Here is a 12,056-nt window from a genome sequence, read left to right as displayed (position 1 = left end):
AAGTTGTGAACTAGTTTTGAGACCATTTAATCTTTCTTGGCCTCAGGAAGGCAGTTATGACTGATTGAGCGGAAGCCGTTTTCTTTGGCATGTTTCTCAGTGTTCCTCTGTCTCCTCTCTATGTACCTTTTTGCGGTGCTTAACTGCTCCCTGGCTACCCAGGACAATCCATCAGGATTCCCCTCTGGCTGGTCTGACCATTCATCCCATGCACTGGACTTTCCCCCTTGCCTCACCCCCATCAAAACCCACCTCTCCTGTACCCCACTTCCTTGGGGCTCTCTGTTCACTGTGACATTGTAAGATGCTGAATTCAGAAGAACTGACTCTGTTAGTGATGAACAGGGGCGAAGATGATGAGCCTAGAAAGATAAAACCAATCTACTATGTTAGTGGGCCCTTAATTATCTGACCCCAGCCTCCCCTCCTGGAACACACCGCCATTGTCTAAAGGACTTTAAGGCATTTCTGTGTAATGTAAAGTTTATCACCCTTACGAGTTTGTTGAACAATTAACATTTAAGCACAAAACAACCTTCCTCTGCATACTAGTTACATAACTACTACCTCAAAACTTACAGATTTAATAAACCAAATTTTATTCAAACATTGACATTGTTTCACACTTAAACCAATTTAAGCATTTAATTCAGATCTCAAGTCTGATGTGTGAGATTCTCTTAAATGTCTTAACCCCCCACAAGCAGCAAACAAACACAAAAGTTATTATAACATTTACAAAACCAATCACTTCACTTCCACTAAAAATCAGTTATGAAAGCCTCGTTCCATGGATTTAAGCTTATTTCTTTTTTTTTTATTCCTTAAATTCTTTTTATTTTTTAAAAAACCCTTATTTTTTTCCCCGTTGCCATAATGCATTTTTATTTTTTAAACTTATTTCTTTATTCTCCTTCTCTTTCCTCTTCTATTCTTGGGTTGGGTTGCCTTTCTAGGATGTCAGTATTTTCTCTTTTTATCCCATCCTGAGGTTTCAATAAACTTAGGAATGGCATGTGACCACTTTAGTCTTGTCTGGACACGAGACGTGGTCGCACAGCTTATGATTCAGATCTGGGCTGCTGATCCCCAGCATGAGCTGTGGCTCTTTCCTTCTCCTCCCCGCCCCTCTTCCTCTTTCTCCTTTCCTCCTCCTCCTTTTTCTCTTTCTCCTCTTCCTTCTTCTAATTAAAGAAGACTAGTTGAGTCAATAAAACTTAAAAAAAAACTTTCTTGAGATATTAATTTACACACCATACAATTTGCCCATTGAAAGTCTATACTTCAGTTTTCAGTATACTCACAGAGTTGTGCAAACATCACCACAATCAATTTTAGAACGTTTTCATTGTTCCCCAGAGAAAGTCCGTGCCCATTAGCAGTCACTCCCCATTCCCCTTCCCCTAGCCCTAGGCAACCACCACTCTACTTTCTGTCTCTATGAATTTACCTATTCTGGACATTTCATATAAATAGAAAATACAATATGTAGTCTTCTGTGACTGGCTTCCTTCACTTAGCACAATGTTTTCAAGGTTCATCCATGTTGTAGCAGGTATCAGCACTTCATTTCTTTTTATTGTTGAATTCTCTATTATTTCATTGTATAGGTACAACACACTGTATTTATCCATTCATCCGTTGATGGATATTCTGAGCAGTTTTCACTTTTTGGCTATCATGTATCATGGTGCTATAAACATGTGTGTGCAAGTATTTGTGTAGACATGTATTTTCATTTCTCTGGAGTATATACCTAGGAGTGACTTTCTGGGTCACATGGTAACCCCATGTTAAGCCTTTTGAGGAACTGCCGAACCGTGATTCTCCAAAGCTGCTTCACCATTTCACATTCCCACCAGCTGTCTATGAAGATTCCAATTTTTCCATATTCTTGTCAACAGTTGTTATTATCTGTCTTTTTATTAGAGCCTGCCTAGTGGCTGTGAAACTGTATCTCACTGGAGAATAAAACTCTTTTTAAGTGTATAGATTTTAGAATTTTGCAATGCGGGTCTCTCACTGTTGTGGCCTCTCCCGCTGCGGAGCACAGGCTCCGGACGCGCAGGCTCAGCGGCATGCGGGATGCGGGATCTTCCCGGACCGGGGCACGAACCCGTGTCCCCTGCATCGGCAGGCGGACTCCCAACCACTGCGCCACCAGGGAAGCCCAATTAAGAAGACTTTTAATGTCACCAAGAGGCTGAAGGAGAGGAACACACCCTGGACCAGGTTGTGTGTGAGAACAAAGCAGAGGCACAGAGTCAGCTCACTGTAGAGACTCTGAAGTCATTAGATTGGGACAGGATTACGTGCTCAGTGATTTCTGCACCTGGCTAGGTCTGTTTGAGCTATAGTCATTCAGGGTGAGACCATATTCAACCCTGTTACGGGTTGAATTATGTCCCTCTATATTGAAGTCCTGACTCTGGGTACCTATGAATGTCATCTTATTTGGAAATAGGGTCTTTACAGAAGTAATCATGTTAACATGAGATCATTAGGGTTGGGCTTAATCCAATAGGACTGGTGTCCATATAAAGAGGAGGAAATTCGGACACAGACACACACAGAGGGAAGACAATGTAAAGACATAAGGATAATGTCACCTACAAGACAAGGAACGCCTGAGACTACTGGAAGCAAGGAGAGAGGCATGGAACAGATAGATTCTCAGGGCCTTCAGAAGGAACCAACTCTGCTGACACCTTGGGTTCAGATTTCTAGCTCCAGAACAGCGAGACAACAGGTTTCTCTTGTTTAAGACACCCAGTTTGTGATGCTGTGTAGGGCAGCCCTAGCAACTATGCAAACCCTTTAACATACACCTCCTTCACCTGCCACCTCTCCAGTCTTCTCTCCAGGATCACCCGAGTTGTTACCAGTCATCTGCAACTCAGTGCAGTGGACTCTAAGATAACTTGCTTGAGAGCAGGTTACACTGTTCACTCATTTAGCTGTCAACATTGCACACTTACTATGTCAAGGCACTGGGGCTACAGTAGGGAACACGACTCACATGGTCCCTTCCTCCTGGACCTTACAGGCTAACAGGGGTGAAAAACACATCACATGTTTACATGAAGAATACTGAATTTAAAACAGTGATGTGTTATAGAGCAGGGCAGTCCCGTGTGTGTGTGTGTGTGTGTGTGTGTGTGTGTGTGTCTGTGTGTGTGTGAAGGGGCTTGGAGGATCGTGGCAGGGCAGGCACCTTCCAGGCAGAAGGAGCAGCTGTGTAGGACTTCCCTGGTGGTCCAGTGGTTGGGACTCTACGCTTCCAGTGCAGGGGGCGTGGGTTCGTTTCCTGGTTGGGGAACTAAGATCCCACATGCAGAGCGGCCAAAAAAAAAAAAAGAAGAAGAAGGAACAGCTGTTTGAGGAGGGGAGGCACTGGAGCAGATCCTGCGGGGCCTTGTAGGCCCTCTTAGAGATTTGGGGTTTGGGGGTTTTATCCATATCTGAAGAACCATGAGAATTCAGAGGTTGAAGCAGGGGAGAAACATATTTACCTTTCAAAGTGATTTTTCAGAGTGGAGAAGGGATTGAAGGGGAGTGAGTGTTGATGAGCTAAGGGGGAGGTTTTGATGATGGAGGAGCTTCAATAATGTGAGAAATGGGTGCAAAAAAGAGCTTCAGATTTGTTGGCTGCTGACTCCAGCTGGGCAAGTCACCCGGAGAGGAAATGACTCCTCAGAAGCCTTCAGGCGGCCTGGCACAGTGAGTGTTTCGTGCACAGGGAGGTGCTTTTATTTAATTATTAAATTCGTTTCCTGTTTGTGCCCTTCTTTCTCACATGGGGATCCTCATGGCCTCTGGCCCTGGTGGTTACAGCCATCTCCTAATTGGCCTCTTACCCACAGGCCTTGTCTCCTGCAGCCCATCCTAAGGTCAGCTCGAGCTGGGGAGAGGGGAGAACAGGGAGGTATTGTTTAAAAGGTATAGACTTTCAGATTTACAAGATGTAAAGGGTTATGGTGATGGATGGTGGTGATGGCTGCACAACAATGTGAATGGTTTTTGGTTTTTTTAAAATTAATTAATTATATTTATTTATCTCTGGCTGCGTTGGGTCTTCGTCGCTGCCCGCAGGCTTTCTCTAGTTGTGGCGAGCGGGGGCTACTCCTCGTTGCGGTGCGCGGGCTTCTCACTGCAGTGGCCTCTCCCGTTGCGGAGCACGGGCTCTAGACACGCGGGCTTCAGTAGTTGTGGCACGTGGGCTCTAGAGCGCAGGCTCAGTAGTTGTGGCGCACAGGCTTAGTTGCTCTGTGGCATGTGGGATCCTCCCGGACCAGGGCTCAAGCCCATGTCCCTGGGATTGGCAGGCAGATTTTTTTTTTTTTTTTTTGCAGTACGCGGGCCTCTCACTGTTGTGGCCTCTCCCGTCGCGGAGCACAGGCTCCGGACGCGCAGGCTCAGCGGCCATGGCTCACGGGCCCAGCCGCTCCGCGGCATGTGGGATCTTCCCGGATCGGGGCACGAACCCGTGTCCCCTGCATCGGCAGGCGGACTCTCAACCACTGCGCCACCAGGGAAGCCCTGGCAGGCAGATTCTTAACCACTGCGCCACAAGGGAAGCCCGTGAATGTTTTTAATATTACTGAACTGTACACTTAAAAATGGCCAAGATGGTGAATTTTATGTTATGTGTATTTTAATACAATTTTTTAAAAAGTCAGCTCTAGTCAGGCCACTCCCCTGCTCAAGTATCAGCTGGTTGCAGAGCCTGGAACTTGCACTGAAGGTCATTACCATGTGGCCAACTGGCCCCCTGGATTCTGGCTTCCTCTGTTCCTCACCCTGATCCCTGGGCCCTGCTCTAGGCCAGGGCGGACACTACTGGAGGAACTCAGAGAGTGGCTTTAGAACCAGTGAATGCATGCAAACAAGCAAGTACCTGGCCCCTGCCCAGCACCTGGCCCAGCGGCCAGCCCTCAAGCCCGTGGCCGCCCCGCACCCTTGCTCCCGTCACCCACCCCCCTCCTCAGTGAAAATCAGGAAAGAAAAAAAAAAAAAGGTACCCAGAAAAAAGAAAATAATAGAGACGTACAGCTTGATCTCTTTTTTAGACGGTATATTCATGGAGAAAGTTCCTTCAGGGTGTTATTCAGCAGTTACTCCCTGGTGGTGGAAGCTTCTCAGATTTTTACTTTGTAACCATAGGCACCGTTTGAACTTTTTCAAGGAGCATATACATACAATACTAGGTTTACAATGAAAACAAAGAAACCAAACCAACAAACAAACCAACCCCTCTGCAAATGACTCCTTGTTCAAGAAGTCTTTCCTGACCCCTCACTGAACTCCTCTGCCCTGTGCCTTTCTCATGACATTGAATAATTATGGTTGTAACTACTGTAAGTAATGGGCCAGGCACTAAACTCTCCAAATCTGTTTCCTAATCTGTAAAAGGGGGGGATAGTCAGAGATCCCATGGGATAGAATTGCTGAGATGACTCAAGCAAATAATTGCATGTTAAATGCTGACCATAGTATCTGCCACAATAAGAACTCAATAAACTTTTGCTGCTGTTACTATTATTACAATTTTCTCTGATTCCAAACAACCATCCAAGGTAGGCATTATCAACAATATAAATGATGAATTCTCTTGCTTCATTTTATATGAGGTAAACCCCTCTGTAATGCTTTCCAAGGGAAGACAAGAGGAAGGAACCAGCACTGAGGAAAGACAGAGAGTACTAGGCAGCTTACTGTAAGAACACATTGATTCTGGCCGTCGTTGCTGCTGACCCGGGGCAGGTTAGAGCAGCTCTCGAAGTTTTTATAAAACGGAGATAATAATATCGCTCCCCAACTTGTATGGATTCAACGAGACGACTCATGTAAATCACTTAGCACCGCTGCTACAACTATTGCCATTTCTGTTGCTGCCCAATCTATAGCCATTAATTATCCTCACTACAATTCTGCGAGGTGGGTAAGATCACTAACGTTTTTAAGACGGGAAGTGGGGAAACCTGCGCTCCTGTCACTCCGCAGACTTCCACTAGAGGGAGGCCGAGGCAGGGGATGCGTGGAGGAGCCAGGGCTTTGGGTAGCTTTGTAAGCCGGAACAAGCAGCAACAGTGGGGAATAAAAGCAAACACTGATGCTCTTACTGAGTAAGTGTGAGGCCCCAGAGTTTTAAAAGTACTAGCCAGAGGGCTTCCCTGGTGGCGCAGTGGTTGAGAGTCCGCCTGCCGATGCAGGGGATGCGTGTTCGTGCCCCGGTCCGGGAAGATCCGTGAGCCATGGCCGCTGAGCCTGCGCGTCTGGAGCCTGTGCTCCGCAATGGGAGACGCCGCAACAGTGAGAGGCCCGCGTACTGCAGAAAGGAAAAAAAAAAAAAAAAAAGGACTAGCCAGGGCTCCATCTCTTTCTCTCTATCTCTCTGGTCCTGAAGTCTGTCCTGCCCAAGGTCTCTTGTGGTCTTTCCTTCTTTCCCGATGACTCAGCTCACAGTGACACCTAAATCCGCCCCCTCTCATCCTTTCTTCTCTCCATACTTTCTGAAACTTAAGGACTGGGTCTCCCTCACCCTCATATTTCTTTCACTCCAGTAAGTGAGAGACAGGATGCCGCCGAATCCCACCCTGGGGCAACTCAGATTTCTCCTTTAGGCTGAGCAGCGGCAAATAACATGCACCATTCCCTGCTGCAGAGCCTTAGATCCACGGGCTCTTTTGATTCTCACCAAGATAATTATGGTGATGACCCCTGTCTGGAGCCCCGCTCCTTCCCCTCTCTTCCCCCCCCCACACTCTCCAAGCCGTAAGGGCAGTCGCTACGGAGAACCTTCTGGCAATGTAAGCAAAGCAGTCCAGCGAGCTGGGGCGGGCTTGAGGAAGGAGCGGTGCCCTTCCGGGGGCAGGACCCGAAACCCCGAGATTTAGAAAGTTACCACTGCTGTATGCTAAACACAATTTTAAATGTACCAATAGTTACTCTTTCAGTCCTGGATTCTATTCGTAAACATTTCTGTGAACGCACACTATTTCACTTCTAAATGTCTCAGGCAACAGAAGGCATCACAGATCCTTCAGATCCACTGAGGAAGCCCTGTGCTGTCCATTTAGCAAGAGGACATTTCAAGAGGGGACATCAGGCCCAAGTGGATTCTGGCCAGTTTGGTCCCCAGCCTCCTAAACACTGGAGCCCAGTGAGAATCCAGCACAGGAAGTTTGGTTCTGTGAGCAGAGCAAGGAAAGGGCTTTTTTCTTTTTCCAGGAGGAACAGCTATTCCTGTGTTGGTTTGCAAAGATCACATCTACACAAATGCCACTGCTGCAGAAGAAGGAAGACACTCGGCCTCATGAGGAGGGTAAACCCATTTACCGTCTTGTCTACACCAGGCACAAACCGGAGGTGACTTGCTCTATTACTGTCTTATGTACTAGTACAGAGACATAACCTACTGTGCTCTAAGTACAATTCTATGAACGCACGTTATTTCACTTTCTGAATGTCTCAGACAACAGAAGGCACGCTATTTCACTGTGAACGCACGCCATTTCACTTCTAAATGTCTCAGACAACAGAAAGCGTCACAGCTTCTCTACCTGCAGAATGTAGAATCCTGAGTGTTGCTCTGAGATTTCACACACCCTCCAGAATCCCCTTCAGATTTCTGAGTGTGAAGGAAACATGATTAGACACAAAGCTGTACAAACAAAATGTTCTCAATGAATAGGGCTTTTCCTTGAGGTGGGCTCTACTATTTGGGCAAATAAGAACACTATGTTCTTTCTAGAAAAGTGAAACCTTGATGTATTCATCAGTTATGTTTCTGCTGAAAGTGGCAGAAATCTGACTCAGGCTTGTCAAAGGGCAAGTCATTGTCTTACTGAACAAACTAAAGAAAAGCAGGGGAGCAAGTGAACCTCAAGTACAGCTAGAACCAGGGGCTTGAATGCAACTAAGACTCCCCACCTCTTGTTTCCTCTTGTCTGTATTGGCTGTATTGGCTCTGTATTGGCTCCTCTTGTCTCTGTATTGGCCTCTGTATTGGCCAATTACCTGTATAAGCTGTAACCTTGCCATGTCTAGGTTCATATGTCTTATCTCAGCCTCTGCTCTTCCCTCGGTTCTGCCTCGTCTCTGTGACCCAGTCCACCCACCTTTCCATGCACACTGGGTGGCATTCTCCGGAGTCCTGGTGTGTTGGGCAGAGTCACCTGTGGTGTGTCGTGGATGTTTCCTGGTTGTGGATGGAAGGGGGGGGAGACAAAGGCAGCTTTTCACTCCTCCGTGTGGCTGATGTGTCTCCTCCAGGTCGCAGTTTTATGTCCAGAATCTGCCGATTCTGTTCAGCTGGAAGCCTGGCTCAGCTGCAGCCTGTGGGGCCCTAGGGAACCTCCCCTGACCCCTGACCCCGAAGTCCTGGGTCAACATCAGCGCCAGAAATTAGATCTGAGTCCAGGACCACAGGGCCTTTAAGTTCAGGTTGGGAAGCGGCTGGAGGGATCCAGACAGCAGGTCCCTGTCTATTATTAGGTCCACGGAGGGGAAGAAGAGGCAGGACACTGGGGTGTCCCGGACTCTGGGGACTGGGGAGGAGCGGAGAGGACCCTTGAGGCTTCAAACGGTGGCGGATTTCATGCCTGGACAGGAGGGGCCATGCTTGGTGTCCTTGGGTACGGTGTTGGGACGCCTGGGTCCTGTAGGGCTGGGGAGGGGGGAGGTCGTTTTTGTGTCTCAGGGAAATGTTAGGGGGACCCCCGGGCCCAGATTCATGGCTGATCTCCTTGTCCCACTGTGGTCTCCAGGCTCCACTCCATGTCCTGTCCTCTGCTCTCCTGTCCTCTGCTCTCCACCTCCACCAGCTGGGCAGGTCTTTTTCCAAAGGTCTTTAGCCAGTCTTTTTGGCACAGTGGTCACCGCTGTCTTAGCTCACAGGGAAACAATGTCCAGGTAGCCCCGGGCTGTGAGCTGGGATGGACTCTCCCTTCCTTGAGTCTCCTTGCTGCCCGCCAGCACCATGTGTGTGTGGGGTGGAGTGAGGACTGGGGGTGAGGTTATTTCTCTGGAAGAGAGGAATTCCTTTAACCACCTCCCCTCTCTCCTTTTCTCTTTTCTCTTTCTTCCAGGTGTATTTGAGTTATACCATACCTGTAAGGACAGGAAAACACCGAAAACATAAGCATAGTTTACCAGCAAAATAGAGAGCTGACACCTGTGTACTTATCATCCAGGTGAAAAACAGAGCCTCTACCAGCGCCCAGGCCAGAAGCCCCTGAGCCTCTCCCCACACAGACCCCACCCTCCCCGCATACGTGTCCACTGAGTGACCCGCCCTGCCCCCTCCCCACCCATTCCTCCCCCTCCACTCCTGTTGGCCTCCATCCCCTAATGTCACTGTTTCCTTCCTCTCATCACTTCTCACTTCTTAATAGGCTGTTACCTTGGGGATTCCCTCCTCCTCTGCCCCCTTTTCCACCCCATCTTAGGGATGGAGGTTCCAGAGTTGATTCCTTGGAGGAAGAGCCTATACCCCTGTCAGCAGCCGGAAGAAGTGACAGGGACTTGGGGTTCCAGGTCCCACGCCAGGAGGCTGAGGACACCCAGTATGTTTGTGGGGTCCACCCTGGACTGGGGAATCAGCTGTTATGGCCTTGAGATCTGATCCTCCCTGGGGCCAAAATCTTTAGTCATTTAATGGGGAGAAAAACGTCCATGTCAGCGTGTATTTTGGGTAACAATTCAAACTTCAAACTTGACACTGGATGGGATGCCAACTTGTGTGCCCAGCCCTGGCCTGCTGCTGGGAGCCCAAGGAGACCCTGGGCAGGTGGTAAGGAGGTCAAAGGGGAGCTCAGGTCTCCTGTCATCAGCACTGTGGCCACACGGGGCGCCACCACTCTGCTCTCTCCTATACAGCACAGCGCGGGAGAGGATGGGCTGTGGTCCGTCAGAAAGAGATGGCTGCCCTGGAGGCTGGACAGCAATGGGGGGATGAAGATGCCTTCTGAGCAGCTCCTCGGGGTGAGGCAGAGATTGGAGGGGAGGAGGGCCCTGGAGCCCTGCTGTGTCTGAGGTTTCCATCTTTTCTCTCCACAACTCCTCTCTCCAGCTCATTCATGAAAACACCCTGGAAAACTCAAAGTCAATAATTGTTTCTTCCACTCCCTGTTTGTTTCTGGTGGATATCTGAAAAAATATATATTTTTAAATTTTACTATAGTTCGAGATTTACAAAAAAGTAGCAGAGTTAGTAGAGAGTTCCTGTAACTCCCACGCTCAGTTTCTCCGTGTTAACATCTTACACCACCATCATACATTTGTCACAGCTAATAAAGCAATACTGATACAATATTACTAAAAACACCCGAATTTATTTGGATTTCATTAGTTTTTCTTTTTCCTGATCCAGGATCCTATCAAAGACACATTGTGTTAAGTCCCAATCATGTCTCCTTCAGGCTCCTGTGGTTGTGACAGTCCCTCAGAGGTCCCTTGTGTTTGATGACCTTGATGTTCTTGAGTATTCCTCAGGGATATTGTAGAATGTCTCTCTATCTGAGTTGGGTTTTGGGGAACAGTACCACAGAGATGAAGTGACATTCACCACATATAAAGGGTATATACTGTCCACTGGAATGTCACTAATAAGTTCACCTCATCACCCAGCTAAGGTACATTTCCCAGGTCTCTCCTTGTGAACTTCTATTTTTACTTCCTTACTTTCCGTACTGTAGCCTTTAGAAGGAAGTCACTACGTGCAGCCCACACTTGAGGGGCGCTCTGCTATAAACTTTGGTGTGCCGGGGTTTGTGCATATATAAGTTTTCAGATGAGTTGCATGAGGACTAGAGCGCTCAGTAGACTGGATGGAGGGTCTATGTGCAGCTTTATAAGAAACTGCTGACCATCATTTCTAGGGGCTGTGCTGCTTCATATTCCTGCCCCAGTGAGTGAGGGTTTCTGTCGCTCCACATCCTGGACAGCACTTGGTATCACCAGTTCTTGGATTCTAGCTATTCTAATAGGTGTGATGATACATCATTTTTTAAAACTTACATTTCCTAATAATATATGATGTTGAGCATCTTTTCATATGCAGTCCCATGGATAGATCTTCCTGAAGACGTGTGTGTTCAGACTTTCCTTCATTTTTAAATTGTTTTCATATTATTGAGTTTAAGCATTCTATGTGTATTCTAAAACAAGTCCTCCATCAGATATGTGAATTTGCAAATAATTTCTCCCATTCTGTGGCCTGAGCTCTTTTACTGACATAAGAGTATTCATTAATGCAGAGATATATTTGGGGAGAAGGAAAATGAGAAATTGCCAACCGCAGTGGTTTCCACGTAGAGGACTTGGGCAAATGGGGGACGAGAGGGAGAACATAAATTATTTATTTTGTATACCCCTGAGTACCTTTTCAGTCCCCTTCTGTGTAGGTAAATATGCTTTCAAAAATTACATTAAAATCCCTTGCACTTGTAAAACACCTGACAGATCCTCTTAAGATCGTGCATTAGGACACACATTCTCTACTTTGGCACCCAAAGTCTTTTAACTGAGCTATTCTGCCACAGAAATTCCATTACTGGAGAAGATGGGCTGGATTGTAAGGAGAATTCTGCTCACTGAAAATAGCTGAAAATGCCATGTAAAATATAAAAACCATCTTAAAAGCATCAAAGAGGTGACAAGGTCCTAATAAGTGACCACCCCGAAAAAAGAAGGGAAAAATCCTGCTTGGCCTCCAAAGAAAACATGGTCCTGAGAAAAGGAGAAAAGGTTGTGTGAGTTCACTGCCCAGAGCTCAGGCACGGAGCCCAGCACGTCCAGCTCTGTGCCCACAGCTCTTCACTTTTTCTGCCCACTTGCCTTCCTTTTAAAAATTTAAGCAAAGCTTTTGAATTCTTATTATGATGTATATGTGTAACGTATAATATAGGATATAATGTATGTTCACTGTAAGGCAAGTAATAAAGTGTCGAAAGTGATAAATGACAAAGGAAAAAGAATGTAATCCTCACATTTGCAGATATTTTGTTGCATTTTTCTTTCGTTTCTTATACAACCTCCTGTTGTTGCCCAAGAGC

General features: G+C 47.0%; 1 pseudogene; it reads left to right on the top strand.

The window, feature by feature from the left end:
• LOC132432943 (MHC class I polypeptide-related sequence B-like) overlaps positions 1–12,056 on the top strand; it is a 159,508-nt pseudogene that overhangs the window by 85,665 nt on the left and 61,787 nt on the right.

This window comes from Delphinus delphis, chromosome 10 (assembly GCF_949987515.2).
Source record: "Delphinus delphis chromosome 10, mDelDel1.2, whole genome shotgun sequence".
Taxonomy (NCBI): Eukaryota; Metazoa; Chordata; class Mammalia; order Artiodactyla; family Delphinidae; genus Delphinus; species Delphinus delphis.
The sequence above is the reverse complement of the archived record's forward strand: the minus strand, read 5'-3'. Positions and strand labels throughout refer to the sequence as shown.